This window comes from Mus caroli, unplaced genomic scaffold (assembly GCF_978045245.1).
Source record: "Mus caroli unplaced genomic scaffold, Mus_caroli_1 scaffold_3, whole genome shotgun sequence".
Lineage (NCBI taxonomy): Eukaryota > Metazoa > Chordata > Mammalia > Rodentia > Muridae > Mus > Mus caroli.
In genome coordinates, this window is record NW_028227258.1 from 32,593,404 (window position 1) to 32,621,040 (window position 27,637).

Sequence of the window (27,637 nt, forward strand, 5' to 3'; positions counted from 1 at the left end):
TAGGACCTTTGCCAGGGATGGCTGCAAACGTTGGCTTCTCACCCACAGGAGAGAAGGGACTTCAACTTTCAACACGGCTACCCCAACAACTGCAGTCATGTAGTGGTAGGGAAGGTGTTCATGCTCGCCCTGCATCTATACTCACACAGTTTGCCCAGCACTCCAGCACCGCAACAAGGGCTTGCCCACTTGTCTGGCTGTTTGAATAAGTCCTATTTTTTCTGTCTATGTTATATATACGTTAATAATTTTAAAAGGGAATAGTGGTCCTCCGGCATGGCGGCCCACGCACTCCAGAGACTGAGGCTGGAGAATCCATGTGAGTTCGAGGTCAGCCTGGTCTGCCTAGGAAATTCCAGGACAACTGGGGCTACATAGTAAGACCCTATCTCTAAAAATGAGGCGTGGTGGGGGCTGACAGGGTTGGGAGCATGGTACTCCATTCACTAGTGGTCTGAGATTTCATGGCTAGGCTTTCTGCACCTGCCACCATAGCCAGGACCTCCTCCCTCGCTTAGCTCTTAGGTCCTCACAGTGGTAGGTTGCCCTCCTGCCTGTTCAAATGGCATTTTATTCTGAGATATGATTTGCTAATGGCAAGGAAGGAACCTCTTTACCAAAGAGAACTGGATTCCTATTTAGAAACAGAGTATATGGTAACTATCAGACAGAAAGGTAATTCCCAACAGAAGGGAATGCTGTCTTTCCTAGTACTGTGAACTTTTTGAAGAACACTCAGAACCCCCTAATTTATGAATGGATGATAGGAAAATTTGGTTAACACTTAACAAGGTCTTTGTCTCATTTGGCCCCTGATATCTCTAGGTAGAGTTGCATTACAGTATACTCTTTTAATGGAGGTTTTAAATGTAATACCTGAAAATTAACAAGAACTTGTTATGTCAGCCTGTTTCCAAAGGAATTGCTAGAATTTGAAATCCTTATGGGGCCAGGATTCTAGTTTTATGATAGTATTTTAAGTTGCACTCCAAGTTATTTTTTTTCCTTCGGAATTGTGAGAACAGGTATTAAATCTGGGTTCGAAGTAGTTATGCATGTAAGAATGAATATGATGTTACTGTTTTCCATGTAAGAGAAATCGCATGCTAAGCAAAAAAAATCATTTTTATAACTGTACTGGCTAATTTTGTTATTATGTGCGTGTAACACTTAGATGCAAATATTTAGGAAGTAAAATGTTAAGTATACTAATTTAAATACAATATAAGCACACACAAATACTTCTGTGAAGCCTTATTCTATATTTAGAACACTTTTACTGACCTTAGATATACTAGGGATGAAAATAGTTACTTGGAAAAATTTGCCTGAAAGGTCACTGCTGTTTCGTAAAGTGGATCCTTTACTGAGAAGACCTCATTAGAAGCTGTGTAAAATGACATAATGCTGTAACATCGGAAGTTACCATGATGTCCTCTGTGCTGGGTTTTGGTTTTTTTGACCTTCCATTGGTGATTGGTGCATTAATTTGCATAGGATGTAGAAATGGGTTGCCCAGATTGGTCATTGCCCTTTATCTGAGTCAGGTAGAACAGAAGTACTGAAACCTCTGGCTGCAGAGTGGAATCTCCTCTGTTTGTCTGCAAGTGATTCTAAAGAAATTAGAAACAGCAAAACAGAAGATGTAGCTGGATCGTCCAGCTACATGACGAGCTGTCGTGTGTTCCAGTCACACTGTGTTGTAACTGTGTCACAGTTTCCGGGACACGTTTCTTTGTGTCCTTCATTCTTTATCCTGTGAATTCTGGGCTTAACTGGGTTAAAATATGAACCTTCTTCTCTTGCTGAGCTATATGGGGAGAAAAGCATAATTAAAAAGCACAGAAGTCCAAAGGAGTCAGAATTATAGTTAAGCAAATTAATGTCTTTTAGTAATACACTCATTAATCATAATTTTAATATGTGACGAAAATTCTGAAATAAAAATATTTTTCAGAAGTTCTGATGTGTATATAGCAAATAGAATTGGTAAACTAGTATGTTTCATTAGTAATTTGAGTGAAACTATGCTATGTTGCCCAGCAATGGTGCCTGACTTCAATCCCAGCACTCAGGAGGCAGAGGCAAGTAGATCTCTGAATTTAAGAGCCAACAAATCAAATTCCAGAATAGCCAGAAAGGTTTTCTACACAAAGAAAACCCGTCTCCAAACAAAAAAAAAAAAAGAAAGAAAGAAAGAAAGGAAGGAAGAAAGAAAATGTGCTATGTTGAAATTCACTTACTCATTCATCAACTTTTCTCCTTTTTTTAAGTTAGAGAAATTCTTATGTTGTATTTTGGGCGTATTTCCCAGACTCCACTCCATTCTCTCTGGTTCTGTTGAAGATAGCGTTTCCCAGAGCCCAGGTGGCCTCCGACTTGGTATATAATCGAGGATGCACTTGAACTCCAGATGATCCTGATTCCAGGGGTGAGCTACGGAGCACGAGGCAAAGGAAAGTTTGGGCCCTAAGATAAGGAGCTGAAGAAGACAAGCTGGGGATGGGGACACACACCTGGAATCCTAGCCCATAGGAGGACAAGACTGTCTTGAGTTCAAGGTCAACCAGGGCTAGAGAGAGAGGCCTTATCTCAAAAAGAAAAAAGAAAGAAAGAAAAAAAGAAAAGAAGGCAAAACTGTTTCTTATTAGTAAATACAGATTTTTAAATTTTATGATGAAGGCATCGTTGGATGGAAGCATCACTGAAATTTTGAATTGTCTATGGGGTCCTCTTCAAATTTCAATAATATGGATTTTTCAGTATTTTTTTGATAATTTCTCTAGTAACAAGCCTAAATAATACCTATATTTGCATAGATATAAAATTATCAGTATATGAATGAATCCATTTTTATCACTTGCTATATTTTATGCTCTTGTTTAACTATTTAATATACTATTGGATGTTTATCAAATACTATTTTTAAAACTTGATCTTTTAGGTTAAGAGATTATGCTATTATTGTGTGTGTGTGTGTTTGCCTGTGCATCCATGTAGTGTACGTGTGGGTACACATACCATGGTGTCCATGTGTAGAGTCGGTCATGAGGATTGAACCAGGCCTGCAGAGAGAGAGAGCGCTTACACTGGCTGAACCATTGAGTAGCTTTGGATTGAGATTTTTTTTTTTTTTAGAATTTTTATATCATGATACAACATAAAATATCTGATGCACTTTCATATCTTTGAATAAAGTGGTTAAAAATGTATGTTTCTAAAAATGAGAGTCAAGGAAAGATGATCTTAACTGCATTTTTGTCTTTACTGAATGCCCCTTAGAAGAGAGAAAATCAAAACCAAAACCAAAACCAAAGCATATCAATATGCTGTATTATCATGCCAATAAGAAAGTAGTTGTAACAGTAACAAAAGGAGGAGGCTGCCTAAGGTATAACCAGTGAGGATGTCTTCTGGCTTCCGGGTTAAATTTTCCATTTAAACACACACACACACACACACACACACACACTCACACGCACGCACGCACGCACATGCGCCAATAACTCCAAACAAGGAAAAAAAAACTCTCTCATTTTATATTCATAATAAAGTTCAGAAGTGTCCTTTGCTTCTTTGAAACTCGTAAGTCAGGCCAGGAAGACAGATACCCTGCACCGTCAGCTTGTGTTCTCTCATGCGTCTCTCTGTGTGTGTATTTATTTCCTTTTGGTACAAAGGACTGACACCATGGCCTTGCAGCGCTAAGCAACACTGTATCAGAGAGCTACCCCACCCCATGCTTTTTGTTAAGACAGGGTCCAGGCCAGGTCCACACTTGCTTTCCAGCTGAAGATGGTCTTAAATTTCTCTTGCTGCTGCCTCTACTCCCAGTGCTGAGATTCTAGAAATGTGTCACCATGTCATCATGTTACCATGTCACCACCCCTAATTTTATGAGATGATCAAACCCAAAGCCCCTTGTTTGTGGTAGACAAGCATTTTATTAACTAGTCTCTAAGCATCCCTCACCCCCATGATTTTAAGATAGGATCTGGTTGTCTAGGCTGTCCTTGGACTTGTGATCTTTCTGCTTGAGCCCCCTAAAGACTTGGGACAAGGAACATACACATTATGAGCCCTGTGTTTATTTTTCATTCATTTTCTAACCTCATAAAAGAAAGGGTTAAGAAATGATGCTTTGGGTTAGGCCTTTAATTTTATCACTTGGGAAGCAGAGGCAGGCAGATCTCTTAGTTTGAGGCCAGTCTGGTCTATAGAGTGAGTTCCAGGACAGCCAGGGCTACACAGAGAAACCCTGTCTCTATAAACCAAAAACAAAACAAAACAAAACAAAAAACAAAAAACAATAAGCACAAAGAAAAATTTTAAATTTAAAACAAGTTAAAATGTTCATACATTGCTATATTAACTTACTGCCTTTCTCCCATCCCTTTACTGTCCAAACTCTATTATACTCTTCCTAAAACTCCAACACTTCGTAGAACACGAAAATTCAAAATATAACACCTTTTTGTTCAGTAATGGGACAAAACACAGAGCTTTATATAAGATGTGTGTGTGTGTTTGTGCCTTTAATCCCAGCACTCAGGAGGCAGAGGCAGGTGGATTTCTGAGTTCGAGGCCAGCCTGGTCTACAAAGTGAGTTCCAGGACAGCCAGGGCTATACAGAGAAACCCTGTCTTGAAAAAACAAACAAACAAAAAGATGTGTGTGTGTGTGTGTGTGTGTGTGTGTGTGTGTGTGTGTGTGTGTGTATCCCATGAGCCTGACAAGTCTATACAGGGCCTACTATAGGCTAGGGTGGTCTAGAACTTGCTATGTAGACTAGGATGGTCATGAATTATTGATCTTCCTGCCTCTCTCTTCATAGTGCTGGAATGACAGGCCTGTGTTTCCATGCCAGGTTTTACATTTTGCTTTTAATTTGTGTACAGTAAAATTCTCTTTTATGTAGTTTAACAAGCTTTGACAAATGTTCAGTGTATAATGATCACCATCTAGGTACAGAATAATTCTACTACTCTGTAAAATGTAACACTCCCTCTGCCCAGCACTCCACCCACATGTGACACCTGCCAGCCAGGGTTCTGTTCTCGCTCTGACTCTCTGTCTCTGTCTCTGTGTCTCTGTCTCTCTGTCTCTCTCTGTCTCTCCATGTTTTCTTCAGAGCTGGACACTGAACACAGGACCTGGTATATGCTAGGCAACCTTACATTTCGCCTTTCCCAGAATGTCAGATAAGTAGCATTACCTGGAATACATCCAGTTGAAATTGATTTTTTTCCACTCAGCCTGTAAAGTCCATCTAAGTTATTGCGTGTGTCAACATTTTATTCCTTGCTGTTGCTGAGTTGTATCTATTGTGTGGTCTAACATTCCTGGCCATTCACTAGATGAATATTTTGGGTTGTGTCCAGCTTAGGGTAATTATGAATGAAGTTGCTATTAAATATTATTATATAGGTTTTCGTGTGAGTATAAGATTATGTTTCTCTTGGATATGTTTTTGTCTAGGAATAGGATTGGTGTGCTGGATAGTTTTATGTCAACTTGACACAAGCTAAGGTTACTTAAGAGGAGGGAACTGCAATTAAAAAAATGCATCCAAGCCGGGCGTGGTGGTGCACGCCTTTAATCCCAGCACTCAGGAGGCAAGGCAGGTGGATTTCTGAGTTTGAGGCCAGCCTGGTCTACAGAGTGAGTTCCAGGACAGCCAGGGCTACACAGAGAAACCCTGTTTCAAAAAAAAAAACAAAACAAAAAAACCCAAAAACAACAACAACAAAAAAACCCAAAAAGACTCACCTAAGTGGCGGGTTTTGAAGGCATGAAGAGGTCACAAAGAACAGACTGGGCACTTTGAAAGGCCAGGAGAAGTCATTGGTAAAGAGGCAGCCTCATTAGCAGTGGAAAGGGGAGTTTTCTTGATCAATTCCTGCATAACAAATCACTGCAGACACGGGAGCATCATATAGCAGCAACCAAGCATTTTTGCTCACTAACCTACAGTTTGGTTAGACTGAGGAACCAGCTAGACGACTCCTCAGTTGGGGCAGGAATCATCTAAGCTGACACTTGTCACATAGCTAGTGCTGGATGGGGTCAGAGCCAAGCCCGTGCGTAGACACTGCAGGAAGGGAGGGATAACCATTACCACCATGACACCCACCGTGAAAGAGCACCAGCTACACCGTGAAAGTAGCACTGTTCTAAGCACCTTCTGTGACTAACCAGTCTATCAACCACTGATGGAAACTGCAGGTACAATTATAACCCCCGTTACTGATGGGGTGAAGAAGGCACAGTAGATTAAATAATCCGCTTGTGTCATGCAAGCAAATGTCAAGGGCCAAGACTCAGGCCCAGGCAGCTGTGTGGCAGGAGCCTCCTCTACTGTCTCCAAGAGCAACAGGATGGCTAATGGTCAGTGCCAGGGCCAAGGATGAAAAAGTCAGTAACTGAGGTAAATAGTATTATAATGCAGTGAATTTTTACAAACCCAGACTTGTTCATCCCTGTTTTATTTAGTCTTTTCTATAACCATGACCAGGAGTCAGACCAGTTCCCATTCAGCTCTTCCCTGAATGCACTGGGTGAATCTTCTCTACACTGATACATAGCTCCCACTGTGTGGTGACAGAATGCTAAGTGTAAGAGTTCTGGGACCTTTTTGCAGAAGTGAAAAAGCATCTTTATGACATAGCTCTGGAACCACCCAACATTCCTTTGCTGTATTCTGTTGGTCAAGGTGTTCCAGGTCCACCTAGATTCAAGGAGAAGGATCCAGAGATGAGCATTTGATACATATCAGAGTTGGAGAGTAACGTCACATCAAAAGAACAGCGTGTGGGATGCTGTGTGAGCCTCTTTGAAAGTATGCCCCACTACAGAGAGTGGGTGCTAAGTTGACAGAAAGTAAGCTCGTGTCAAACCAGACTCAGCCTGGTATTTGCCATTGTGACAAGTGCTAGTCAAAAATTATTTTATAGGGGATGCTTTGTCACCTCTTCATGAATCACTGTATCAAGCACTACACTTGATTTGTGCCATCTCCTTAATAGGCCAGAGATCTGGATGTGGGTCTGCTTGTAAGTATCTGACAGTGTTAGGGCTGTGCCACCTTTAAGCTCAATAGACATCTGTACCTACAGCCACCCACTGTGGGTTTCCTCTGAGCATGTATCTTCCTACTGAGTGAGCAGTGCCTGGAGACAGGAGACTCAGTCACACATAACTTCCATCATCTTTTATCAACTGTTCCCTGGGAGTCAGGACACAGAGTTCCTGCCAAACAGATCTCAAGCATGTGGTGGGACTTCCCCTTGGGCCTGTTTGTATACTCTGAAACCCAATGACTATTTGTTGGGTTTAGAGACTGATAGCAAAGGCTGTGGTAGGCATCTTGTGTCAAATCTGCCTTCATTATGTAATAGTTTTGTAACTTTAGGCAAGCTACATAGCCTGTCTGTGTCTAACTTCACTTTGGAAGTAGAGGTCATACTGGTATCTACTGATACGATGGATTGTATATGCTTGGCTTAGGGTGGCACTACTAGAAGGTGTAGCCCTGTTGGAGTAGGTGTGACCTTGTTGGAGTAGACGTGTCACTGTGGTTGTGGTAAATAAGACCCTCATCCTAGCTGCCTGGAAGCCAGTGTTCTGCTAGCAGCCTTCAGATGAAGATATAGATCTCTCAGCTCCTCCTGCACCATGCCTGCCTGGATGCTGATATGTTCCCACCTTGATGATGAACTGAACCTTTGAACTTGTAAGCCAGTCCCAATTAAATGTTGTTCTTATAAGAGCTGCCTTGGTCATGGTGTCTGTTCACAGCAGTAAAACCCTAACTAAGACAACTGAATACAGTTTGTTTAAGGTTTAAATAATATACTTTTCATATGCATTTGGCTTAGTGCCTGTTCCTCGTAAATATTGGTTTTTATTGTTATATAGCAAATGCTCAATAAATATTCACTTCTTCACTTTCCTAATGACCACAGAAGGAGAAGCAGATGTTCTCCTGGGTGGTCGACACAAGCCAGCATTAAATTGTAAGATTCCCCTGTTGCTGTCTGAGTAAGCCTCAGTCAATCATGAACATTCATTTTGTAATCCAACAATTAATCTCAGGAATCAACTATTAAACCAAATAGAATTAAGCTTGCAGCTTAGTAGTGGCCTGCTTACCTTTACCTATCATACAGTATGGCCTTGGCTTTACTCTCCCAGCACTGCCAAAAAAAAGTTCTACCAAAGATTCAAAACAAAGCAAGCAAACACATAAACATTTGGGTGATATAGGATTGTATAAAGATTTAGCAGTTAGTAAAACATTACAGGCTGGAAATGTAACTCAGTAGGTAGAGAGCCCTGGCACTTAAACCAGGAGTGGTAGCATAGATGCCTGTAATACCAGCATTTTTGAGGTGGAGGCCAGAGGATCAAAAGTTTAAAGTCAAGTCAGGAGAGGCCACTCAGTGGTTAAGAGCACTGGATGCTCTTCCAAAAGGACCAAGGTTCAATTCCCAGCACCCCACTGGCAGCTTACCACTCTCTTTAACTCCAGTTCTAGGGATCCCACACCCTCACATAGACACAAGTGCAGGAATATTTAAAATAATTTAAAGTCATCCTTGGGAACACAGAGTTGTAGATCAGCCTGGAATACAAGCTTGTCTTCAAAATAATAGATAGATAGATAGATAGATAGATAGATAGATAGATAGATAGATAGATGCACATGTTTATATTGTGAAAAAAAATAATTTTGCTTTAATCTCCTGATTCTTACATTTTGGTTAGCCAATTGTTATTCACTATATTACAAGTTTTAAAACAATATTATTGTGCTTTTTATTTGTTTTTTTGTTTGTTTGTTTGTTTGGTGTTTTGAGACAAGGTTTCTCTGTGTAGCTCTGGCTGTCTTAGAACTCACTCTGTAGACCAGGTTGGAGTTGAACTCAAGGATCTGTCTGCCTCTACCTCTCAAGTCCTGAGACTAAAGTCATGCACCACCACAGCCACCTTCCTGTGCTTTTCAAGTTGAAGGATTTATGGAAGAATGTTCACAGATTTTTGTATGGGAGGAGTAAACTACTCCAATTTCAACCTCTACAATCCTCTAGTTCAGTGGTTCTTAACTTTTCTAATATTGCAACCCTTTAATACAGTTCCTCGTGTCATAGCGACCCCCCCATCCATAAGAATTATTTCATTGCTACTTCATAATTGTAATTTTGCTACTGTTATGAATCACAAGGTAATATCTGACATTTCTGGTGATCTTAGGTGACCCCTGTGAAAGGGGCAGTCAGTCCCTAAGGGGTCACAACCCACAGGCTGTGCTTTTGAAATAAACGTGTATTCTAAAGCTGAGTGTGGTGGTGCATAGTTTTAATCCCAGCCCTCAGGAGGCAGAAGCAGATAGATCTCCCTGAGTTCAAGACCAGCCTGGTCTACAGAGTGAGATCTTGTCTCGAAACAAAACAACAAAATGGAAGAACAGTGTGTAATTATTAAGTATAGGTAAGTCTTTGAAAGAGTCCAGAGGTGGGTCATTCCTGGGAGTACCATTGTTCCATCAAAGGCTGCTTTTTACTCATCCATATCTGACATCCACAACGTGGAAAACTCAAGGCGATAAACACAATAGGGACTTTTGACCTTTGGTATACAATTTCCAGTTAAGCTTTATTATATTTTGCTAATTCTTGTTTGTTTCCTTTTTAATGTTGCCTGCTTGCCTGGGGGTTATAACTGAGTGAGTGATAAACCCTGAGCTCAACTTCTAAAACGAAACCTAGGTCAGAAGACCTGGTGGTTGTTCTCTCTTCTGCCAGGTTCTCAGCCTGACTGAACTCAGGCTGTCTGTCAGCTTGCATGGTGGGGCCCTGTGAGCATCCATTGAGTACCCATGGAGCCATCTGATTAGCCCCAGGTAGTTTTTCTTTGTTTTGTTTTATTTTTAATGTGTATGAGAGTTTTGCCTCCATGTATATCCACTCACCAAGTATATGTCTCCTGCCCTCAGAGGTCAGGGGTGGGCATTGGAAAACCTGGAACTGGATTTACAAGTGGTTGTGAGTGCTGTATGGATGCAGGGAAAGTGCTGTACGGATGCAGGGAAAGTGCTGTACGGATGCAGGGGTCCCCTGGATGAGCTGAACTTCCCGGTCATCTCTCCAGCCCCCCACCCCCCAGCTATCTTTTCATAACAATGCTTTGGAAGATGTTTTCAATTCAGAACTTTTACGATGCTAATAAGGGAATTAATAGGGAATAACAAAGCCATAATAGAGTGGGGTTTGGTCACAAAGTTCTGTGCTTTTTCATTAGCAAGACTCAAATTCCATATTGTTATTTCCCAGCAATGCCTTTGCGGAGGTTTGTAAAATTCCTTGTCTTAGGGCCATTATCATTTATTATTATTTTTATGTCAGTCTTTTTTTCTTTCTTTCTTTTCTCAGTGTTAGGAATAGTTTGCATCATGATGCAAGCTATGTCAGTATGTTACCACTTAGCTACATCACCAGCCGTATTCGCTAATCCTATTTGTATCCACGTGCTTACATTTAAAGTATGGGGTTATCCCTCCATTTCTAGGGTGCTTTACTGCTGTCAACTTTCTATGAAAATCTTCCGTTATATATCTGCTTGCCCAACTAACAATAAATGTGAGTCTAACCAGCCTCTTCATAAATTTTATTTATTATTTGCCACGCTGAGGATTGAACCCGGGGTTTCTCGTATTCGTTTGTCTTGAGCGTAGATGTACTTGGCCTTGGTGACTGTTAAGCTAGGGTTGGGGTTGAAAGTGAGTATATAGGGTTGTAGCTGTTTTTGTTTTTGTTTTGGTTTGTTTGTTTTTTTAAGACACAGTTTCTCGGTGTAGCCCTGGCTGACCTGGAACTAGCTCTGTAGTCCAGGCAGGCCTCGAACCCAGAAATGCTCTTGTCTTTGCTGCCTGAATGCTGGAGTTAAAGGTGTGAGTCACCACTGCCTGGCTTAGATGTTCTAAACTATTGCTTTGTGGATCATTTCAGGATTGTTTTAAGGCTGCAAACTGAACTGTCTGGGTTGAGGTTCAGACTAGTAGCTCTTCTGTGAGAGAGTACTGGAAACGGCTCCTTTAGGACAGGGCTGGAGGGACAGAAGAGTGTCCCAGCCAGCAGCTGGAGGGGGACTTGTCATGGTCCTGTGCATGGCATCGCATAGCAGGAAGAAAGTTGTAGCGGTTCTCTGACCTAGCTTACTGGAACTTCTTTTTCCTTTTAATGAATTTAAGCAAACATTCTTTGGTTTTACCTGAGCAGGATTGAACAGTTTAAATTTTTCTTAGGATTTTTTTTTTTTTTTTTTTTTTTTTTGGTTTTTCGAGACAGGGTTTCTCTGTATAGCCCTGGCTGTCCTGGAACTCACTTTGTAGACCAGGCTGGCCTTGAACTCAGAAATCCACCTGCCTCTGCCTCCCGAGTGCTGGGATTAAAGGCGTGCGCCACCACGCCCGGCAGATTTTTTTTTTTTTTTAATTAACATAGAAAGTAATGAGTTTTCTTTTGGCATTTTTCAAAATTACTTTGTTTTTCTTGATTTGCCCTTGCAAACAGTTTTGTTTGTTTGTTTGTTGTTTTTTGTTTGTTTTCATGTCTTTTGTTTTTTGTTTTGTTTTGTTTTGTTTTTTAAATGTTTTTTTCCTTCAATGAGGTCCTGAGAATTGAATACCTGGCCTCATGGTGCAATGCAAGTCCTCGCCTTGAAATACATTTCTAGTTGTTCTTTGAATCTCTATTTTTGAGACACTGTCTTACTAATGTGCCCAGGCTTGAACTAACACCATCGCCCTCGGACCTTCTTCCCTCCCCACCCCCACCTTGTTTTCTCTCTGTCGGGGATAGAGAGATCTGAGGAATTGAATGCTAAGGGCAGTATGGAAGAGTGGCCGCGTAAAGCAGCGGGGAAGGGGAATGTGTGAAACACCCACCCTCACAAAGTCCTACCTAGCCTTTTCAAAAAGCCATTAAAAGATTAAAATAAAACCCGTATGCTTCACTAAAGAAGAAGTAAATCTCTGGGTCTCTTCCACAGCGTCTTACCCACAAGCTGTTCATCTCCAGTCCTATATAATGGATGACCTGCTGCCAGGCACTTGGCATTCAAAGGCAGACTCCTGGAAATGCAATTTTTCAAACCCATTAACCTTTATTCAACTCTTATGAGGAAGAATCGTCATTTTTCTTCTGCGGTGTGCGATCCAGTATTAGATGGATTTGACTGACCTTTCACCCCAAGTTTGTCCTAAGATGGGCTCATAAAACCGATATCTTTTGGAGGCATTATGGAAACTGAGTTTCTCTTTTGCTGTTCATCTTGTCAGACAACTTCTCCCTTACTCATCTGGGTATTGAACATGCTGTATACAGCCCTTTCTGGAAATGGCTTCCTGGTGAGAGTATTTTGCTGCACCCACGGAGCGACCATGACTTGAGGGGAGATGGTGAATGCACAGACCTGTGGTTATTACCTCTCACTGTGAACTTGATCCAGGCCCAGGGACTGCCTTGTAGTTCCTGCACTCTAAAAGTAAAGGGAGAGGATGCTTGGAATCCACAAGCCCCGTGTCTGTCCGGGCAACACAGCGGCAAGATGACTTCTCAAACCTAGCAAAGTGGTGGAACCGGAGAGCTGGCTCAGCAGTTATGAACACTCGCAGTTCTTTCAGAAAACTCAGTATGGCTCCCAAAGCCCTTGTCTGTCTCACACAGCTCGTTATTCTAGCTCCAGGGGATGTGATACCCCTCTTCCGGCATCTAGCGCAACCCCATACACATACAACACACAGACAGATACACACACACACACACACACACACAGAGAGAGAGAGAGAGAGAGAGAGAGAGAGAGAGAGAGAGAGAGAGAGAGACAAGTAGAGTAAATCCTTATTAAAACCGAGTATAAGCACGTACATCTTGAACATCATATGCATTAATCTCGGCCACGATGCTCACTGTGCTGCGTGCTCTTCTCCTTCGTATGCTGCGCCTTGGCTCAGCAGCCCTTTCCTTTCTGCCCTCATTCATTGCGCTTCTTTGCTTATAGAGAATGGGCCGAAGCTCTACCGCCAGCAAGATTAAACCAACTCATTTGTTGTGGCAAGAGGGATGCTTCGCCTGAACATTTTGCAAGCATCCTACATCCTTCTAGGCTTTTTAGCAGTTTTGATTTTGTGAACCCTTTTTATTTCCTGAAACTGTTCCCGCTGAGACTGGAGAGCACCATTCATAGACTCAGACGAGATCGATGGGAGTTCAGGACCGTACGGCTGTAGACGCCATTCATCATGCGTCAATTATATCCACTCCGGATGCTCGAACTTCCTTAGCTGGCTTGTATCTGAACCTCTGTGGCTAGCTCTTCAAGTCTACTATCTCCTCACTCTCAGGCATGATAATGATCACAGGTCAGAGATAAAGAGGCCAATGGTGGTGGGACATGCCTGGAATCCTAGCACTTGGGAGGCTGATCCACTAGGATTGCCAGCAGTTCAAATCCTGTCTGAAGAAGAGTCTGGCCGGGCGTGGTGGCGCACCCCTTTAATCCCAGCGCTCGGGAGGCAGAGGCAGGCGAATTTCTTGAGGCCAGCCTGGTCTACAAAGTGAGTTCCAGGACAGCCAGGGCTATAAAGAAAAACCCTGTCTCAAAAAAACAAAAAACAAAAAAACAAAATCAAGAGTCTGGCTAAAAAGCAAAGCAAGGGCTAGGTGGCTAGTCTGGTGGCACACACTCTTAATCTCAGCACGAAGAGATAGGTGGATTTCTGCGTTCAAGGCCAGCCTGGTCTACAGAGCAAGTTTCGAGTTTGTTCTCAGAAACAAAACAAAACAAACAAAAAACAACCAACCAACCATCGACAAATACAATATTTTGTATTTGCCAATGCAAAACAAAATAGAGCTAGGAGAGTCAGGACTGGCTATGCATACTGTCATCCGAGCTCTTTTTTTTTAAATATATTTTATTACGTATTTTCCTCAATTACATTTCCAATGCTATCCCATACCCTTCCCCCTCTCCCCCATTTCCCTACCCACCCATTCCCATTTTTTTTTTTTTTTTGGCCCTGGTGTTCCCCTGTACTGGGGCATATAAAGTTTGTGTGTCCAATGGGCCTCTCTTTCCAGTGATGGCCGACTAGGCCATCTTTTGATACATATGCAGCTAGAGTCAAGAGCTCCGGGGTACTGGTTAGTTCATAATGTTGTACCACCTATAGGGTTGCAGGTCCCTTTAGCTCCTTGGGTACTTTCTCCAGCTCCTCCATTGGGAGCCCTGTGATCCATCCACTAGCTGACTGTGAGCATCCACTTCTGTGTTTGCTAGGCCCCGGCATAGTCTCACAAGAGACAGCTATATCAGGGTCCTTTCAGCAAAATCTTGCTAGTGTATGCAATGGTGTCAGCGTTTGGAAGCTGATTATGGGATGGATCCCTGGGTATGGCAGTCTCTAGATGGTCCATCCTTTTGTCACATCTCCAATCTTTGTTTCTGTAACTCCTTCCATGGATGTTTTGTTCCCAATTCTAAGAAGGGGTACAGTGACCCCACTTTGGTCTTCATTCTTCTTGAGTTTCATGTGCTTAGCAGATTGTATTATGTCATCCGAGCTCTTAAGAGAGTGGTAGATTGATCTTACATGTGAAGACAGCCTAGGCTCCATAGTAAGATCCTGTTTCAAAAAATGTAATAAGGCTTGGTGATGTCGCTCACCATTAGAACACTTGTCTTGTTTGTGCATGGCCCTGGATTTGACCCCCAGCAAGGGAGAAAGAAAGAAGAAAGAAAGAAAGAAAGAAAGAAAGAAAGAAAGAAAGAAAGAAAGAAAGAAAGAAGAGACTCAGATTTAGCAGATTTCTCACGATCAAAGAAAAGTAAACGGCAGAATAGGGGATCCACACCCACACGTGTTAGACATGGAAGCCTGCACCCTGAAATAGCACATGGGACGCCACCACCTTATGGTAGCTGTCATGCTGAAGCCTGGAAACACAGATGCAAATCCTCTCAACAGTGGGAACTCCAACTGTAGGGATACAGTGCGAGCATCTCCGTGGTGTTTTATGATCCGATACAAGGGGGACCTTTGTTTGCTTGATGAATTCAGAAGTGACCAAGAGGATGGAGCCTAAAGACCACTAAGGGCTTGAAGCATGGTTAAGACCAGGGGAGGAACTTGTCAAAGAACGGTTGTAGAAGAGGGGACAGAGCATAAGGACTGTGTTTGTCACCATGACTGGTTCATGCGTTTCCTACCAGTGTTTCTCCTGGCACTTAGTCACTCACCCCCATTACCACTGTTAATGTCTCTCACGATTCTGCTTTTTATCTTAGATTTTCCTCTCATGTGTTTATACTTTTCCTCAGAACAGTCAGTCACTCGTCCCTGCAGCTTCTATTATCACGATAGGTTGCTGTCCCTTCAGTGGAACACCCTCTTTTTGCTCCAGGTCTTGTCTGCATGCTTACCCACCAGGTCCTGCAGATTGGACTGGGCACCATAGTCCTCATTCTCTGCAGCCCCCTCCAGCTGTCCTCTTTGCTCCCTATCTTGGGTGGTCCCCTCCCCGCAGTCCTCTTTCTGAGCAGGAACCCTTGAACTACCTTTGATTTCTCTCTCGCTTCCTCTCACTGTCACTGCCCAGGTTCAGGCCTATATTGTGCCGTTTCCAGCTAGATTGTAATATTTCCCAACTGACTTCACTCTACTTAGTGTACCCGTTTACAAGCCTTCTTCTATATCCTGGGGTCTTATCGTGTCATTCCTGTCTAATGAAATCAGATGTGTGTTTCCTTAATTGCTCTGTTGGGTGCTGAGAACAAAAAACTTCTACACCGGGTGCCTAAAGTGACAGATGATGACAAGTGCTCAGTGAGCAGTTTAAGTTTTCAAATTGATAATACAGTCACCTCTGCAGACTGCACAGAAAACACAGAGTTGATTTTAAAGTGTACTTATGAGAACAAAGGTATTTCCAAGCACTTTATTTGTGGACCACAGCATTCAAGTCACCTAAAGATTGTGTTAACAAATTACAAAACTATTGTGCAGGGAAGAACTTGTCCTTGGTAGAGGACAGAGGATATCACTATTATTTTTAATGTATTTATTTTAATGTGCTACAGGGTACGTCAGTATTTAGGAACCGCTCCCACCCAGGTTGCCTCTGTCAGTATCTACTGGCTCCCTCTATTCACTTCCTGCTTCTGAGAAAGCAGGAGCCCATAGACCAAGGCCAAGCTCTGGGGTGGGAACATAAAAATACAAGAGGGAGGAAGGATGCTAAGGAGAGGGTGGGACTGAAGACGGAAAACCACTTAGAACTCCAGGAGTGTGCCATTGTCATAAAGACGATAGCTCATGCCTGAAATCCAAGCACTCTGGAGAAATGGATATTCAAGGACATTCTTAGCTACATAGCACATTTGAAGCCATCCTGAGCTACACAGAGAGAGATACCATCTCAAAAATTAGAGGGACGAGCAGCATGCTCTAGTACTGAGCTGCACCCGGAACCAGGGAGAAAGAGCTTGGGATCATCAGTCCAGTCCTTGCTTCTTTGGGAGTCACTGCAAGAAGACAGATGCTTGGAAGGGAGACAGCATTCTTGTGACATAGCTATCAGCTAAGGGTTGCAATGTAGCAGGAATAGAGATGCTCACATCACTGAGGACCCCGGAGAGCTCTACTGAATCAACTCTCCCGGGCATAACAACCTCTGAACCCCCTTTTTTTTTTTTCACAAAGTGGGAAAGTTCTAAACTTTACGGCCAGTTAGTGGAAACTTTGAATACTGTGTGTATGTGTGTATACAAGCATGCACCATGCACTTGTGTGTTATGGACCTGCAGATCTGTGTTTTAATTAACAGAGAGATACGAGTTGCTGTCATACAGTTAGGAGGTAGAAGCAAGGATAAACCACTATATTGTGGTCTTTGCCAGAGCTGACCATGTCAGCCTGGAGGCAATTTAGAATATTGTACTAAATCCTGAAGCTCTTTGGAAAGGCTCAAATGGTGTGACTGCAGAACCAGAAAATGTAATACAGTGAAACATTTTATGAGTTGACTTGTATGTATTCAATCTGCAAGGGCTAACAACTGGCATTTGATGGAGAGGCACAGGTATGGAGAACTCCCTTTCTCCTGTTCCTGCTCCCTTTCCAGGAGAAAAGCCCTACCTCAGAGATCAGTGTAGAGACCCTGGGCTTGGATGGGCACAATCCCAGGTGACTTGCTAACCCAAAGCCATGCTTTTGACATCTTTCCTGTTAATGCTTGCAGTGCTGCGGTGTCAATCCCACCACACCTGCCTCCAATCATCCTGTGATTGTGACCCAATCAGCATGAGCTATGGTTTCTGGTTGCTGGAGACTAAAGCCACAGCTTCCTGTATACTAGGAACCCTTCCAAGTGAGTTGAGCTCCCAGTCCCCAGCAGATGCTTTCCTGTGCGTGAGACCCTGGGTTCACTCTTTCTCAAAGGTCTTTCTTTGGGGCAGAGAGAAGGATTAGAGGGTAAAGGTGCTTTTGCACAAGGCTGGCAATCTGAGTTAAGTCTCTGGAGCCTACATAGAAACGGAGAAAGCAATCAGGCGGTGGTGATGTATGCCTTTGACCCCAGCACTATGGAGGCAGAGGCAAGCGAATCTCTCTGAATTCAAGGCTAGCCTGCTCTACAGAGTGAGTTCCAGGACATCCAGAGAAACCCTGTGTCAACTCCCACTCCTCTAAAAAAGTGGAAAAGAAAACCAGCTCTATGGTCTTGTCCTCGGACCTCTACACACGTGTGACATGAACCCCACACCCCCGTCATGCACACATACAGATAAATACAGTCTTCCATGTTCACATCTCTGCCCAGGGAGTAAGTTTGCCTAGAAGTCATCTTGCAAATACTGTCTCCTATCTTGTTGATAGACTTGGGTCCTGTGCCCCTCCACTTCTAGAAAATCCGAAACTAAGTTTTGTTGGGGAACATTAAAAAAGGGTTAGTGATCTAACCCACAACAGCTGCTGCACCTACAGCAAACATTGTTGAATATTAAGACTTGTAACCCTGCAATCAACTTACTATAACCACGCCTCTCGCCCCTGTTATGTTGAAAGACTGAGTCTTTATTCAGTTCACCTAGCTCAATGGAAGGAAAAGCAATTTTCAGTTTCTGTGAGCTGTTGCTACGAGGGCTTAATAGAAACATCCTGGTTAATGTTGCCATGGTGATCAAAAGGCTGTACCACCTAATGTATTGCTTTGAACGTTTCTTTAGAGCATCTGACAGCGAGGGACACAGGTGACCTTAGAAACAAACACAGCATCGTCCTTGACAGCTGCTTTGAAAGTGCTTTGAAAGGCGTTTGTTTATTTTTCAGTGGATATGATATATTCACTACAAAAATGTATCTAGATTTTTTTTTTAATTTTAAAATCCCACTTATTGCTGGACAGTGGTGGCACTTGGGAGGCAGAGGCAGGTGGATCTCTGAAAGCTCGAGGCCAGCCTAGTCTACAGAGCAAGTTCCAGGACAGCCCATACTACATGGAGAAACCTTGTCTTAAATGCCAACCAATGGCCTTTTCTGAGAAGTGGTGGTGGGTACAGCTGAGCTCTGTTCAGCCTGTTCCCATTCTGATTCACCTTCCTGATGAAGAATAAGTTTGCCAGGAAGTTGCACCACAACTATGGCTTTTAAAGATACTGGGAAGACGCCAGCAGAACCTGAGGTGGCAACTCACCAATCATGCTCACAAGCCACAATGTGAAGTGAAGTCGCTGGACAGGATGTGTGCTGACTTAATAAGAGACGCAAAGGAAAAGAATCTGAAGCCCTTGGCGTCCCACTCTTGGGACAATCAAGGCTCCTTTGCTGCTGCTACTGCTGTTACTACCATACCTGGAGGTGCTGGGAGCTGCTACAATGGCAACTGCAGCAGAGCTGGAGTGGCTTTGCCAGTCCTCTGTGGGCACCAGCGTTAGCAGTCCAGAGTCCATCCATCATCACAGAACTAGCACATGATACCAGTGAAAATACAGAGAATTCCAGCTTTTTCGATAGTATCTTTCGGATGGCAGCTCCCAAAAACAGACGCACCATCGAAGTTAACAGATGTAGAAGAAACCCTCACGAGCTTATTAAAATTAAGAACAATATAGACATTTGCCCTGAATGTGGTCTCCTGAAGCAGAAACATGTCATTTATGGCTATTGCTATGAGAAAGTATGCCGGGAGACAACAAAAATCAAACAACAAATAGGGGCTCAAGGAGGGGGTCCTTTCAAAGCTCCTCCCATTGAGACTAAGGTACTGTACACAGGAGAGAAACCATTAGGAAGGAATCAGGGCAAGAGGATTGTAGAAAGAAACATAAAGAGTCCATCTTGATTCACCCAGAATTGAACTAAAAAAATGTTAAAAGGATGATTTCATAGTTAGGCAGTTATTTAAGAGCAGGAGTCTTCATTTTCATGTTGTACCTGTTTTCAAATCATCAATGTATTTTAAAATGGATTTTAAAGTTAGCTGTTACTTTTAAATGAGGTTATTTGAAGACTGTATCATGAAATAACTCAGCACATTTATGTAAAGGCAAAGAAAGAAAGAAAGAAAGAAAGAAAGAAAGAAAGAAAGAAAGAAAGAAAGAAAGAAAGGAAAAGAGAGAGAGGAAGGAAGGAAGGAAGGAAGGAAGGAAGAAAGAAAGAAAGAAAGAAAGAAAGAAAGAAAGAAAGAAAGAAAGAAAGAAAGGAAGGAAGAATCTGAAAGTGAAAGGACCAGCTCCAATGCCTACCAAGACCTTGAGAATCACTACAAGAAAAACATCTCGTGATGAAGGTTCCAAGACGTGGCCTCCTTTCCATATGAGAATCCATAATCGCATTGACTATCACAGTCCTTTGAGATTGTTAAGCAGCTTACTTCCAGCAGTATTGACAGGAGTGGAGGTTGTGCATTTCTAGTGGGATAGTTGTTGTACCCACCATGGAATATTACAGAGTGTTCTAGTTTGCATTGTAAGTGCCCTGCCTCCAAAGGACCATCTGGTAAAGACTTGGCCTCCATGTGGTGCTTTAGGAAAATGAGGGAACCTTAAGAAGTGCCTAGCAGGGGCTGGTGAGATGGCTCAGTGGGTAAGAGCACCCGACTACTCTTCTGAAGGCCCAAAGTTCAAATCCCAGCAACCACATGGTGGCTCGCAACCATCCGTAATGAGATCTGACTCCCTCTTCTGGAGTGTCTGAAGACAGCTACAGTGTACTTACATGTAATAAATAAATAAATAAATAAATAAATAAATAAATAAATGTTTAAAAAAAAAAAAGAAGTGCCTAGCAGGAGGGCTTGTGCCCTTGCAAAGGACGATGGAACCCCAGCTTCTTCCTCCCTCTTGCTATCACTTCCTAGTTCCCAGGCCAACAGTTGGCCCCTACTCTGCCTTGCCTATGATTGCAAAAGTAAACTTACAACATGCAAAAGCCTAAGCTAAATTTCTTCATCAGAATTATGCATAATTTGCTGGAAATAGATGATAAGACCAGTTTTCTTTCGGTGTTTATAAATATCCAGTTTAAGTTTATAGAGTTTATGTAAAATTAAATAAGACATAATTCAGAGAGAAGCTGTGGTATACAATATAGATAATGATTAAGATACTGGGCTGGTTTGTATATGCTTGGTCCAGGGAGTGGCACTAGTAGGAGGTGTGGCCTTGTTGGAGGAGGTGTGGCCTTGTTGGAGGAGGTGTGTCACTGTGGATGTGGTCTTTAAGACTTTCATCCTAACTGCCTGGAATCCAATCTTCTAGCTACCTTCAGAACAAGATGTGGTACTCTTGGCTCCTCCAGGCCCATGTCTGCCTAGATGCTGCCATGCTCGGATCTGGAACACGTGTGGCTGTTGAGCCACAGGTTAGACACACCTGGGGATCCTTTCCTTTTGCAATATTTGGAGTGACTAGGAGTGAGAGGAAGTGCCCTGTGAAGAACTGAGTTAAGGGCATGTAAAGGCATTTGGAGACAAGTTAGCCGCCCTGATACGCTTGCAATCCTAACTCTTCTTCATAACAGACATGGGCTTCTCACCATTTTCTTAGGGTCTTAAAGAATAGTTCCGCTTCCTCCCCCACACACACACCAAGATGGCGCTGAAAGCGAAGAAGGAAGCTCCTGCCCCTCCCAAAGCCGAAGCCAAAGCGAAGGCCTTGAAAACTAAGAAGGCGGTGCTGAAAGGCGTCCACAGCCACAAAAAGAAGATCACCCACCTTCCGGAGGCCCAAGACCCTGCAGCTCCGGAGGCAGCCAAAATATCCTCGGAAGAGTGCGCCCAGGAGAAACAAGCTTGACCACTATGCTAATCATCAAATTCCCACTGACCACTGAGTCAACCATGAAGAAAATAGAGGACAACAACACTCTTGTGTTCATTGTGGATGTCAAGGCTAACAAGCATCAGGTCAACAGGCTGTCAAGAAACTCTATGACATTGATGTGGCCAAAGTCAATACCCTGATAAGGCCCGACAGAGAGACGAAGGCGTATGTTTGCTTGGCTCCTGATTATGATCCCCTAGATGTTGCCAACAAGATTGGGATCATCTAAACTAAGTCCAGATGGCTAATTCTAAATATACACTTTTTTTTTCACCATAAAAAAAAGAAAAGAATAGTTCCAGTCTGGGCATAGTGGCGCACACCTTTATCCCAGCACTTGGAAGGCAGACGCAGGCGGATTTCTGAGTCTACAAAGTGAGTTTCAGGATAGCCAGGGCTATATAGAGAAACCCTGTCTTGAAAAACCAAAAAAAAAAAAAAAAAAAAAGTTCCCTTGTGTAATGTCACTGATAATAGTTAAAATTTGTTTTATTAAGTGTTTTTACTATTATTAAATATGATTACAATTTAAAATTTATTTTATATGTAATATTTTGCCTGCATGTGTATTTGTGGAGAGGGCATCAGTACCCTGGGAGCTGGAGTTATAGACAGTTGTAAGCTGCCTTGTTGATGTTGGGAACTTGGGTCCTCTGGAAGAGCAGCCAGTAAGCCACTAACCCCTGAGCCATTTCTCCAGCTCCCTATTCCAATCTTAAAAACAGAATTAAACAGTAATACAAGGTAAGAGGGTCTCCCATTGTTTTACGCCCCTCTCCTTTATTGTTAGACAGTTGCTTCCATATTTAGTTTTAGTACTTTGTTGGAGTGTGTGTGAAGTCATCTGGGCATTATGCCCAGTTTGTTTAATTTGTGTTTATTTGTGAAGTGTCGTAGATTTTGTTGCATTTATTAGATTATTGCTGTTATTAGTGGTTACTAATGATATATCATAATGTGTTCTTATCTATTTAGCACTGAAGCAATAGTATTCCTTCCCGAAAGCAATCTCATACACAGCTTCAGCTGTGGCAAGACTCCACAGTGAATCCATCCCCAACCTGTGTCTTTAAGCATTCTTTTCCTCTGTGGGTTCTGCTTTTCACAGAGACAGTATTCCTTCCTCTTCCCGGACACCGTGGCCTTTTCTACATCTGAGGTTTTGTTCATTTCATCCCTTCTCATCTATCTGTCAAAGCTCCAGCCATCGTCAAAGCTTGACAATAAGCCAGGCGGTGGTGGCGCACACCTTTAATCCCAGCACTTGGGAGGCAGAGGCAAGCGGATTTCTGAGTTCGAGGCCAGCCTGGTCTACAAAGTGAGTTCCAGGACAGCCAGGGCTATACAGAGAAACCCTGTCTCGAAAAACAAAAAACAAAAACAAAAAAAAAGCTTGACACTAATATTTCTTACTTGGATGCTTTCCTGTGCATGTAGACCTCATTCACAGTGGATAACAGTGGGTCTCTCCTCATCTCCCTGAGCCACCGACCTCAGTACTGGCTATATCATTGACATCATATTTATTTCTGTTTATTTATTGTATATATGTTACAGGTTGTGTGTGTGTAGATTCCAGAGGTTAACTTTAGGTTCTGTTTGCCAGAAACCATTTCCTTCTTCTTGAAACACTGTCTCTGAATCGTCTAAGGCTTGCTGCTAAGTTAGGCTGCCTGGCTAGTGAACACCAGGGATCTACCTGCCTCTTCCTCGCCAGTGCTGAGATTATAAGTGTGCAGCATCATGACTGGTTCTTTTGTCTCCCCTTGGGTATTGAACTTGGGTCTTCATGCTTACACAGCAAACATTTTACTCACTGAGCTATCTTCTCAGCCACTCCGTTTTCTTCAACTATGGCAAAACCACATAAAGGTAGCAAAACTTACGAACTCGGTCACTTCTAAGTGTCTAAGTAGCTGATGTTAGCATAATCTCTCCAGTATGCCATGATCTTATAGACTTGTTCATCCTGTAGAACTGAAACTTGCGCTGGTGAGATGGCTCAGCAGGAAAAGGTGCTTGCTGTCAAGCCTGATGACTCAAGGTTTGCGTCCAAATCCCATATGGTAAAGGGTGAGAACCAACTTGTGCAGTTGGTCCTCCGGTGGCTGGATTATCCCACTCCTGCATGCTGATGGAGGCCACCTTGCACTGATGTCACCAGTAGACGACATAAGCCTGGGGCCAGCTCTGCTCAAAGTGGAAAGAAAACAACTAACGATGGAAGAAGAGCAATAGCAATTCTTCCTTTTTCTTTCAAATATTTTCTGACCTTTACTTTTAGTTTAGGTGTATGGGTGTCTACACATTGTGGGTGCAGTACCCACAGAGGCCAGATATGGTGTTGGAACCCCAAGGGCAGAAGCTAGAGATAGTTATAAGCTATCATGTGGGTGTTGAAAATTGAACCCAGGTTTTCTAGAAGGCCAACCAATGTTCTTGAAGGCCCAGGCATCCTTAAGAAACATCCTTCTTTAAGAAACACAGTTAGTTGGCTCTAGCCTGTAGCGTTGGTGGTCACTGAGGCTGCTTTCTTCAGAAACCCCGGACTTGGGCTGGGGATGTGCCTCGATACGATACTGGTGTGCTTGTTTAGTATATATGACCCCCCAGTTCTGGATAAACTAGGTGTGCCGGCTTGGGCCTATCATCCCAGCACTTGGGAAGTAGAGGCAGGAAGAACAGAAAAATGCAAAGCAGTTTTCAAGCTACCTGGTAAGTTCAAGGCCAGCCAGCTTGGGATATATGAATAAGTGATATATTGTCATGTAAATATATGAGATGAAATAAATAAATAAATAATAAATGGAAAGATTCTGTCTTCTGAAGATGTGTAGTCTGCGTTTGGTTCCCTGAACTTCACTCAATCTGATCTCGCTGGTCACCATGCTTCCTAATTCTGCTTCCTCATCTGTAAGTTTGAAATGGTCTGTGTAACACAGAAGCCTTGTGAAAACACTGTATTTTTACATTTAGTTATAATGTCTGTGTACATGTGTACAGACACGCATGCACATGCTTGTCACAGGACATGAGTGGACGTCCGGGACAACGTTCACGGGTCAGTTCTCTTCTGTTCTGTGGGTCCTGGGGCTTGAACTCAGATCACCAGGTTCGATGGAAGGCCCCTTCACTGCCTTTGGTCCTATTGTAAGAATTATATATTGCTGCAAAATAGCTGCCACATGGTAGATAGTTCATAAGGTGGCTGGGGAGATGGCTCAGTTGGTAAAGGCCTTGTTGCACCGTCTGAGGATCTGAGGCTGTCAGTCAAGAGGAGTGAAAAAGTCCAGGATCTGTGTGTTGTTGCTTCTTGTTCATTGCACTGATGTTTCTGAGCATAGAACTGTCCCGCTGTATCTGTGCATTCTGAGTCTGAGGATCCAAACAACAAAGGAGAAGAGAAGGGATGGGGGCGGGGAGGCTGGTGAGAAGGCTCGGCAGTTAAGAACACTTGCTGCTCTTGCAGAGGACCTGAGTTCCGTTCCCAGTACCCACGTGGAGGCCCTCAACTATCTGTAACTGTGGATACAGGGATCTGTCACTCTCTGTGTGCCTCCAGCAGCAGCAGCAGCAGCAGCAGCAGCAGCAACAGCTCACATGTGGTCTACACACGTCCATGCAGGCAAAACACTCATGCTTATAAACCAAGGAAAAACTGAGAACAAAGTTTCATTTAAATTACAGCTATATTAAACTGACTTTTCTTGCCACTTTCCTGTAAACTATACAGTCTAGCACCTGCTTATCTTGTACAATGAAAATGCAGTCTGGAGATGATTTAAAGCTTTTGTGGGTGCTGGACAACAGAATGCTGGACTATCATGCATAGGGTCTGAGGTTGGTCCCTGGCACTGCAAAATGAGTAAGTGGGTGCATGCATATGTGAGAGGGTGTGGGTAGGCTCAGGGACCCGAGCTTCTGCAGATTTGGGTATCTTTGGGGTATCTTGGGACCAATCTATAGACATTAAGAAACTATTGCTTAGTCAAAGATTTCCTGAAAAAAAAAAATCAACAAATTTACAGAGAAACCATTTACTTTTCTCTCTCCCTCTGTAAGCAACTGCTGCATAGCAAACCATGTAAATAGTTAGTGCCTTAAAATAATAGCAAGCATTTAGTGATTGTTCTGTAACTCATGTGAGGGTGGCAGCTCACACAGCAGCACCTGAGGCAGCTGGAGTGGCTACTTCCATGGTGGCCCTTCCCATCACCAGCACATTGGCACTGCCTCCTAGCCAGCAGTTTGATCCAGGTAGCGGTTCATTTCCTGCTCAGCTGACTCCCTCTGCTTTTGTTGTCGGCTTGACTCTCTGTTATCTTCCATGTGGGCTTACCGTGGTGATAACTTGGGCTTTTTCCTAACCTGGTGACTCCCAGGTAGCTGGACTACGAACGTGGAGGTACTGACGTCTAATTGTTTCAAAAGAGAAAGCTACCCAGGAGCTGGAACAGGTGACTTGTACTGTCTTTTGTTAAAGTGTTATCAGACTCAGGAAAGACTTACAGACGCACTCAGCCAAGAGAGAAGACCAATCATTCACCTGACAGACACTTAGCCCCTGTTGATGTTTGACAGAATATCCAAGTCTGGAGTTGCTTCTAGAAGCACTGAGAAGACACAGTTGAGCTGTAGGTACAGGATCCTCGCACAGATGGAACACGCACACATTCACACAAACCTCTCTCTCTCTCTCTCTCTCTCTCTCTCTCTCTCTCTCTCTCTCTCTCTCTCTCTCTCTCTCTCTCTCTCCACATTGAAGTGATTTCCATGTCCAGTGACCATGGTTGCTGTGAGAGTGCTTAAGGCCTGTCTGATGGCAGTATGTAGTTCACTCAGGACAGTTCTGAACTGTGCTGCAAAAATGGGCACATCCCATGAGTTAAAGGAGGGGAAGAAGTAGAGTTAAATTTTAAAAAAAAATTTTTTAAATCTATTATTAGTGTTTAGTATTATTAGTGTGCTGCACCACTGTACAAGAGTGAAGGTCAGGGGACAAGTCTGTGAAGTGAGTTCTTTCCTTTCACCGTTTTGTGGACTCCAGGGATTGAGCATGCCACCATCCTTCTGCAGGGAGTAAACTATGAGTAAGCAAAGAAAGGTCACTTTGTCAGGACACGAAGTGCTCAAAATTGCAATGGGTAGGACAGAAGTCCTGCAGAAGAAAGAACCCAGTGCTGGATTTAGAAGAGACAGAGAGAGAGAGAGAGAGAGAGAGAGAGAGAGAGAGAGAGAGAGAGAGAGAGAGAGAGAGAGAGGAGAGAGAGGCTTGGTTGTTGTTCCTTCCTGCTTGCTAACTTTAAGCAGTAGGGAGGTGCCCACTGGCTACTTGTGAATCCATGATTAACCTCTAATCTGAACACAACCAGCAAAATACCAAAGGGATTCATAGGGAGAGAGTCCCATAGGCCTCCTCTTGCCCATCTTACGCAGTGTCACCTTCCAGAGCTGAGATGTGACAGTGATTTCCTCCTTCTCCAATCTTCTTAACAAACCTATGTTTTTCTTTCAACTGTTAGCATAGTGCTCTCTCTAAATACCTTTCGCTATGTAAATGACTTTGAGTTTTTGTTAGGAGAAAACGGTAAGAGAGCAAGTGTTGTAACCCAAATATGTTTAAAAAGTTGCCAAAAACCATCGCTTAGTAGCTGAATGGACTTCTTATCTAATTTCGAATTCAACGCAGGCGTTCTCATCATTCCCATGATTCCATTGTGGAGAAGGGATGGGGCTGGGTCAGTTACCACTAGTTGTTTAAAGAGCACTGGGTTGGTCTAAACACAGAAAGGAAACCCGCAGTCCTAGCATCCCAGAGAGTGAGGCAGTAGGATCAGAAGTTCAAAGCCAGCCTGGGCTGCATAGTGCAAACGTGTGTCTGAATAAATATGTATCAAATACATCTGTACCTTATTTTTAATCTCTCTGTCTCTGGGTTGCTCTGTTTCTCTCCCTTGCTCCCTTGCTCTGTGTGTGCAAGTGTGCAAGTGTGCGAGCGTGTGATTGTGTGTGTGTGTGTGTGTGTGTGTGTGTGTGTGACATGAGGTGAGGGGGAATGCATTTGGGGCCTTGTGTATGCTAGGCAACTGATCTATCACTGAGCTGCTGCTCCAGACACACACCTAAGTTTAGTAGAAGAAAAATAATTTCTGGTGCCGGGCGTGGTGGCGCACGCCTTTAATCCCAGCACTCGGGAGGCAGAGGCAGGCGGATTTCTGAGTTCGAGGCCAGCCTGATCTACAAAGTGAGTGCCAGG

The 27,637-nt window shown here is 43.2% G+C and overlaps 1 protein-coding gene and 1 pseudogene across 1 annotated transcript in view; both read left to right on the forward strand.

Annotated features, from left to right (window-relative positions):
- Positions 1-27,637, forward strand: part of Ank2 (ankyrin 2) — a 605,825-nt gene that overhangs the window by 966 nt on the left and 577,222 nt on the right. The gene's annotated exons all lie outside the window — the stretch shown is intronic.
- LOC110291922 (large ribosomal subunit protein bL32m pseudogene) lies at positions 277-19,415 on the forward strand (annotated as a pseudogene).